This window comes from Lactuca sativa, chromosome 8, assembly GCF_002870075.4.
Source record: "Lactuca sativa cultivar Salinas chromosome 8, Lsat_Salinas_v11, whole genome shotgun sequence".
Taxonomy (NCBI): Eukaryota; Viridiplantae; Streptophyta; class Magnoliopsida; order Asterales; family Asteraceae; genus Lactuca; species Lactuca sativa.
This window is the reverse complement of record NC_056630.2, coordinates 46330588-46338842: the sequence shown is the minus strand read 5'-3', so window position 1 is coordinate 46338842 and position 8255 is coordinate 46330588. Positions and strand designations below refer to the sequence as shown.

General features: G+C 41.4%; 1 pseudogene; it reads left to right on the top strand.

Annotated features, from left to right (window-relative positions):
- Positions 1 to 1766: 1766 nt before the first annotated feature.
- Positions 1767 to 2751, top strand: LOC111918462 (uncharacterized protein At2g29880-like; annotated as a pseudogene).
- Positions 2752 to 8255: the final 5504 nt, after the last annotated feature.

Here is an 8255-nt window from a genome sequence, read left to right as displayed (position 1 = left end):
AACTTCAAGCTTGAGGTCCAGATCTGAGGTTGCTACCTCAGATCCATGTTTGTTTTGGTTTAGAATTCCATATAGTATCAGCCATTGGGTGGATTTGGAGCCTCTTGGTCTTAAACCCTAGTTATTGGTGCATTTTGCATAGATCTCCCTCTCTACACGTAAAGTTTGCAACTTTACGTGGGGAATAGGCTTGGTAAGGGTAGATCTACAGTTTGGAGTTCATGCATGACTTGGAAGTCCTCTGCATGTAAGTGGATCTTATTGGACTCGGCGAGTCCTTCGAGTGGACTCGGCGAGTAGCTTGCAGAAGAGGGGGAACTCGACGAGTGGGATGAACAGCTCGTCGAGTTGGATGAAGATAGGCATGAACTCGGCGAGTTGGATGAACAACTCGGCGAGTTGGATGAAGATTGTCGTGTGCTCGGCGAGTCTGTTCTTAGACTCGGCGAGTCAGGTCGCATGGTCCCAAACCCTTCGAGTTAAGTCTCGAGTCAACGAGTCGAGCCAGGACTCAGTGAGTTGGACAGGACAGGAATCGGGAATCAGTAGACTCGGCGAGTCAGGGGCTGACTCGGCGAGTAGAGTCGCGAGTAGAAGGACTCTGGACTTATGAACTCGGCGAGTGTAGGGTGACTCGACGAGTAGGGTTGACCTGGAAGGTTGACTTTGACCAGGACGTTGACTTTGACCAAAGTTGACTTGGTTGACCTTTGAAGGTCAGTTAGACTAAGTGTTATGATTGGTAGCTCGGGGAGCTAGCGGAGCAGCAGTTCGGAGTCAGTGGTCAGGTAGCGGTCAAAGGGGTTAGCAGCAGCAGTTCAGTAGTATCAGGTGAGTTTCCCTTTGTATGAATGGGCCTACGGCCACAATGTCGGCTCATGTAGTTATGAGTAGAAGACCCGGGGGTTAGCCCTAGGCACAATATGCTAGTATGATATTCGGACGAGGTCCAATGATAGAGGGCGGGTGCCCAAGGAGCAGTTTATGTGATAGTTTATACTTGTTGTCTGTGTGATATTTGTATGTGCCTGGTAGGGAGGTGGGTGTGGGCGAGGTCCCGTATCTCACCAATAGCAGAGTGTGGATGGTGTTCCACATCTCAGTAGCAGCAGAGTAGGGGCGAGGCCCAAGTTAGGAAAGGAGTGAGGGTGGGTTGGGCCCGTATCTCACTATCAGTAGGAGTCTGGACGAGGTTCCATGACTCATCAGTAGCAGGACTCGGGCGGGGCCCAGAGATAGGCGAGGCCTTAGAGCAAGAGTTGTTGGTATATGTTTAGTTTATGTAATGTTATGTGATATGTTTATGTGCTATTATATGTTAGTGGGCGAGGCCCTGTGACAGGCGAGGCCTAAGTGAAACAGATCTGTATCCGAGCGGGGCTCGAAGCCAGGCGGGGCCTGGAGCGGCGGGGCCGTTGTATCGGGCAAGGCCCGGGGTAGGGGCGAGGCCCAGGATAGCGGGCGTGGCCCAGTATGTGCAGTATGTGGTTTTGCATAGTATGTGGTAAGGTGGGGAACTCACTAAGCTTCGTGCTTACGGTTTTCAGTTTTGTTTTCAGGTACTTCCGGTAGCGAAGGGAGGAGCTCGGGGTGATCGCATGGCACACACCATAGTTTAGTCAGCCTGGGAATGTTTACTCTGATAATAAACATGTGTTTTGAAAACTTATACTCAGATTATGTTTTGGAATGATGTCTTTGTTTAAAGTAATGTTTTATTAAAAATAAATTTTTGGTCTTGAATTTTGGGATGCTGCAGTGATAGGGGCCCAGGAAAAAATAAAAAGAAGTGAAATGATATAGAAGACGAGAAACTTGTTGAAGCTATGGTTGATATACTCAATTCAGGTTCTCACTTTAAATCTGACAATGGTTTTAAGCATGGGTTCTTTGGTGCGGTGGAAACACGACTTGCAGTCTCACTTCCCAACTCGAGAATAAAAGCTAAACCACATATTGAATCACGCATAAAAACTTTGAAGAGCGATTGGTTTGTTGTGCATGATATGATGTCATGGAACAACACAAGTGGTTTTGGATGGGATTATGAAAATAAGATGCTTGAAGCTCCTCAATCTGTTTGGAAAGCATATGCTCAAGTAATGTTTTTAATCGAATGATCTAAAACTATTTTTAAAATATTTTTAGCATAATGTATTATTTATTATTTTTGGATTTTTTTAGGTACATAAGAATGCAAAAAAATGGAGATGCAAAAAGTTTCCTCATTATTGGGACTTTTGTCTTGTATTTGGAAAGGATCGTGCTAATGGAAGAGATGCTCAAACAACGGCGGATGTTATATCTGAGATAAATAACGAACAACAGGAACTCGACGATTACATGCAAGGAACTGGAGATGGGTTAGAGGATATAGATGTTGATGCTCCTGTGAATAGTCCTACATATGCTCATTCTAAAGAAGATTCGAGTACACAATGAAAGAGAAAAAGAAGAAATAGTTGGGATCCTTTAATGAACAGGTTGAAAGATTCGACATATATAATTGGTTCAAAGATTGATAATGCAACAAGTACCTTCAATGCGGTTTTTGGGATCGAGAGAGATAGAGAAGACCTACGTAAAAAACTTAATTATGAGATGAAAAAAGTTGTTGGTTTAACTGTCTGTGATTGTAGCAAGGCAGTTCGTATGCTTTCAAAGAATGATGAGTTGATGGTAATCTTCTTTACCGTTGAGGACGAAGAAAAATTTGAATGGGTAAAGGACTTGCTTGAAGATGATGTTTGACGTTATTTATATGGCTTTTTATGATATTGCAGTTTTTTAAGTTATGAAAAGTATGATAATTTTAGTTTGTTAGTGTTGGTTAGACTTTGATATGGTTTTATGAGATAGTTTTTTAATCATAAATAAAAGTTCTTATTTATATAAACCATTTAGAATAGAAACTATAATTTTCAAATAGATAATGTTGAATTTTATTGAATTCTATGAATTTTGTGTTGTAAGGGTATTTTTGTCATTGTAAATTATTTTTATTCCATTATTTTTTCTTTTTTGTACATACCAAAAAATAAATGAATCATTTCATTCCATCAAGTAACCAAACATAAGGAAAGGTAACAAAGCATTCCATTACTTCATCCATTCCATTACTTAGGCCCCGTTTGATACACATTTTTCCAGGTCCAAACAGATCTTTCTGACTGAATGGACCGAAAAAACTGTTTGATTTGCAGAAAAAAAGGGGTTTTTCCCGGTAAGATATTGTAACGCCTGTGTTTCCAGGCTTGCCATATTTAGCAATATAATAGTCTAGGTTAACCTTTGTAACCCGTTTTGAAATAATAAGAATGTATTATTTGAGTATTATGTGTTTTGTGCTTAATTGCTTAATTATGTGGTCTGATTAATTAAGAATAAAAATAAGCGTCAAAATTTAAGTGTAAAATAAACTTAATATCTTGGGTTAATGTTGTAGTAGTCGAAACGAGGTTTCCGAATATATATAGAACGCCCAAATCTGACTTCGTATGAGGAAGTTATGATTTATCGAAGTTCCGGCTTAGCGGTATACAGCCTGTTATACTCGAATTGAGATCGAGCGGTTGTTAGCCGAAGCAATCTAAATGAGAATCGAAGATCTCATTGTTGGTATCGAAGCGATAAAAAGTTAGGCGAGAACGGACGTCAAACGAAGAAGTTATGAATTTATAACGAAAGTTTCTGTCGCGGCCTATTAAAAATAATTAATAAAAATAAAGTCAAAATTAGCCGACGGAGTCTAAACGAAAGTCGTAGAGCATGGTCTCACCTTTCCGTGGATATAAAGAACGTCGAAAACGGAGTTCGTATGAAGAAGTTATGAATTTCCGAAGTTTATTAATCATTTTGTATTTAAATTTAAATCAAAATTCGGAAGCATTATCCGAAGGAGTCACCGATCTGATCCGAGGTACGCCCCGCGTACTCGAGTACGCCCCGCGTACTCCGAGGGATGTCGACACTCGCACTCGAGCACTTCGGATACGTAAGCAATGACGTTTTGGGCAGTACGCCCCGCGTACTCCGAGGTTCCAGCCTCTATATAAAGGATCCGAAGGCAACCTCATTTCTTGTTCATTTTCTTCTCTTCTCTCTAGTCTTTTGCATCGTTTTTCGTGCCGAAGCTACCCCGAAGCCCCGGTATCATACTCTAGCCCCGAGGAAAGTCCCGAGATCCCGAAGATCCCGAGAAGCGCGGTTCCCGAGTCGAAGCTCTGCCCGTGAGAAGTTCGATTTTTGAAGAGATCTTCCAGATCTGCTGAGGAATACTACTTCTATAAGCCGTAGTGCTGTCGGATCGTCTTCTGATCATGTGAGTGTATAGTTATTTCTTCTAATACAATAATACGAAGTATTTTATATAAAAATACGTGCTATGTGTATATATTTGGTTGTGTTATGTGTGAATGAGTATTCACTCTCTTCTATCTTATAGATCTGCTTATTTCTTTATGGGATATGTGTTATGTGTGTGTGTGCCTCATCTGTTATGTGATATATGTGTTGATTAAAGCATGCTATACAGGTTTTCTTTAAACTACGTATGAAAATATATATTTTTATCTACTAATATGTTGGGTAGAACATGGGTAGATAGTTGGTGTGTAATAAACAGATGAGAGGCCTCGATGTTGTTGTTGTTGTTGATCTAGTTATTCAGCGGAGTATGGATAACGACCACGGACTCTTTCTAGACAGTCCAGTGGAACGCTAGCAGGTTCATAACCTGTAGGTGTTGTGAACGATGTGTTCACCGGTGTACTCTATCCCCCTCATGGTTGCCTTTAGGATATCTATTGTTGAGGAAACCCCTTCGCAGTGATGTCCGTCCCGATGAAAATCCTAGATTAGGTCCCTTGAGATAGTTGTTTTAGGGACGTAAAGTGAGGATAACGGGAATGGGTAATCGGGATAGTGATTGGTTGGTGAAATTAAATATAACTTATTTATTGTGGGTTGAAAACCCTATATGCTCACCAGGCTCCCAAGTCTGACCCACTCAGTTTTATTTGTATTACAGGAAGTGGCACAAGGGCGTAAGATGGATGGATCATCTTGTTGTTTTGTTTACAAGTTTGTATATGTATATATCTGTTGAATGACTTGTAATGTTTATCGTTTATGCTTTATGGTTTGTATCGGAACATGACATCCCGAGTTTTGATTATATAATGAAATGCATCTCTTGATGAAATGCTTTGATAAATATTATTTTATCATGTTTTGTTTTGGGAACAAATTCCGCAACTCTTTCAAATCAAAAGGATTTACTCTGAAAATATTTAAAAGCATAAATGAAAATCGGTCTTTTCTGGCCGAGATTTTGGGGATGTCACAGTTGGTATCAGAGCATTAGTTTAAGCGAACTAGGAATTTGAAGGATTTCTAGACTTAAACTTAGAATGCTAAGTGGAATTTTGAGATGTGTGTCGGTTGGATTTTAGACACGAGCACTAGTTTATTTTAGGAAAGTTGCCTAAAATGCTTTTATGTGCTAAATGTTATATGTTGCCATATATGATATTATTTGTTTGGATCTACGGTCTGTTGCCGACCGGATCTGGAAACCTTATGTGTGTAGGATTCTAAGCGTATGTCTACGTTATTAGAACTAGCATGTAAACGTTTCGGAGTGATAAGGGTGATTTGAATATCTATCGTGAATGAGGATCTAATTTCACCTTATTCGGTGTGTAGATCAAAAATGGTGAGAACAAGGAGTGGCGTTGGAAACGCGGATGAAAACAGGAATAAACCGCCAGTGATTGAGCAGATACCTGTTGTAGCAGCAGCACCAGAACCAATAACAATGGTTGCGGTGCAAGCCATGATTCGGGCTATGCTAGCCGAACAAAGGGAGGAGATGCGACAAATGTTGCATAATAATAGGGATGAACCTGTCATACCTATTGAGGAACCTGAATTGATTCCCAAGCAATCGGAGGAAGGGAACAATAGTCGCATGATGAGTCAAGTTGGGACTCAAGAGGAACGAAGGAACGATCCAGAAAAGAGAAACAACAAGGATGGGCGTATGTACAAGAATTTCTTGGGCGCCAAACCGCCAAGTCTTTCTGGGAGCCCAAAGCCTGTTGAGATAATGGATTGGATCTCCGAAATGGAGATGGTATTTGAAAGTTGCGACTGTAGCAATAAGCAAAAGACCGTCTTTGCAGTTAGACAACTGAAGACTGGGGTCTTGAGTTGGTGGAAGTTGTTGGCAGATACTATGCCACGAGGAGAAGCCCTGAAAATGTCATGGGAGGAGTTCTTGGAACAGCTGAGGGTGCAGTATTGTTCAGAGATAGATCTGATTGATCTGAACAATGAGTTCCAAAACTTGAAGAAAGGGAAGATGAGCATAGATGACTATGCTACTGCATTTACTGAGAAGATGAAGTTGTTTCCGTACCTAGTGCCGACGGAACTCTCCAAGATTGAGAGGTTTGCTAACGGACTGCCTGCTGACTTTGGTCCGACAGTCAAAATGGCAACCACTCTGAAAACGGCTGTTCGTGCAGCTAAGAATGTGGAGGCCCAGCAGAAGGAAAAGGGTCTGGAAAGAATAGAGGTTGGTGAGAAGAGGAAGTTCGATGGAACTTCAGGGTCCAACAAGAAAAACAAGTTCTCGAAGTCTGGTTCGAGGGGAGGTGGAGGTGAAGCGAAATGGTGCGACAAATGTAAGAAGAAGCATCATGGAAGATGTGAGGTGGCGAACACATGCTACAAGTGTGGAAAGCCATGGCACTATGCCAATGAGTGTACCCTCACAAAGAAAGTTTGCTATGGTTGTGTTGAGGAGGGTCATATGTCGAGGGACTGCCCGAAGAAGAAGGAGGCAGCTAGACCCAACATTCCGCCAAAGCCAAAGGCGAGAGCATTCCAGATGACACTGGAAGCTGCTAAAGATGAAGCTGATGTCGCTTCAGGTACCTTTCTCGTTAACGAATTGCCTGCCCAAATTTTATTTGATTCTGGAGCCAACTACTCCTTTATATCGCATGAATTTGGTAGAAAGCTAGCTTTGCCTGTTGATAGACTAGATAATGCCTTATTAGTCGAAGTTGCTAGTGGCAAGTTTGTACCTGTTAGCTATTGCATGAAAAACATCTTAATTGATCTGAATGGGAATAAGTTCCACGAGGAATTATTGCCTATCGAACTTAATGGTTTCGACATCGTATTGGGAATGGATTGGCTTAGCGCCAACGACGCCGAAATTTTATGCAAGAAGAAAATAGTCAAAGTAAACCCGCCTGGGAAAGATTCGTTTATGGTGTATGGAGATAAACGCAGAGTGAATTCTGGAATCATTTCTTTGATGAAAGCCAGAAAATGTTTGACCAAGGGGTGTACATCGTATTTAGCATTCGTGATTGATGCTAAGAAGGAAAAGAAGGTGATGCAAAATATTCCAGTTGTGTGTGATTATCCGGAAGTATTTCCCGAAGATCTTCCTGGATTACCGCCTGATCGACAAGTGGAATTCCGTATTGACTTGTTGCCAGGAACGACGCCAATTGCAAAAGCACCTTATCGATTAGCATCGACGGAGATGAAGGAGCTAATGATGCAACTTCAGGAGTTATTGGACAACGGTTTCATTAGACCTAGTTCATCACCCTGGGGAGCTCCGATGTTATTTGTAAAGAAGAAAGATGGAAGTATGAGAATGTGCATTAATTACCGAGAGCTGAACAAGGCAACAATAAAGAATAGATATCCGTTGCCGAGGATTGATGACCTGTTCGATCAATTGCAAGGATCGAGCTATTTCTCGAAGATCGATCTAAGGTCAGGATATCATCAACTAAAAGTAAGAGAGCAAGATATTGAGAAGACTGCATTCAGAACAAGATATGGACACTACGAGTTCTTGGTTATGTCGTTTGGACTAACCAATGCTCCAGCAGCGTTCATGGATTTGATGAATAGGGTTTGTAACCCGTTCCTTGATAAATCCGTGATAGTGTTCATAGACGACATTCTGATTTACTCGAAAAGCCAAGAGGAGCATGGCAGACACTTGCGAGAAGTGTTAGAAGTCTTGAAGAAGGAGAAGCTATATGCTAAGTTCTCCAAATGTGATTTTTGGATTCGTGAAGTCCAATTCTTGGGTCACGTGGTCAACCAAGAAGGGATAATGGTTGATCCAGCAAAGATTGAAGTTGTGACGAAGTGGGAACAACCAAAAAGTCCCACGGAGATTCGAAGCTTTTTAGGATTAGCCGGATATTACCGAAGGT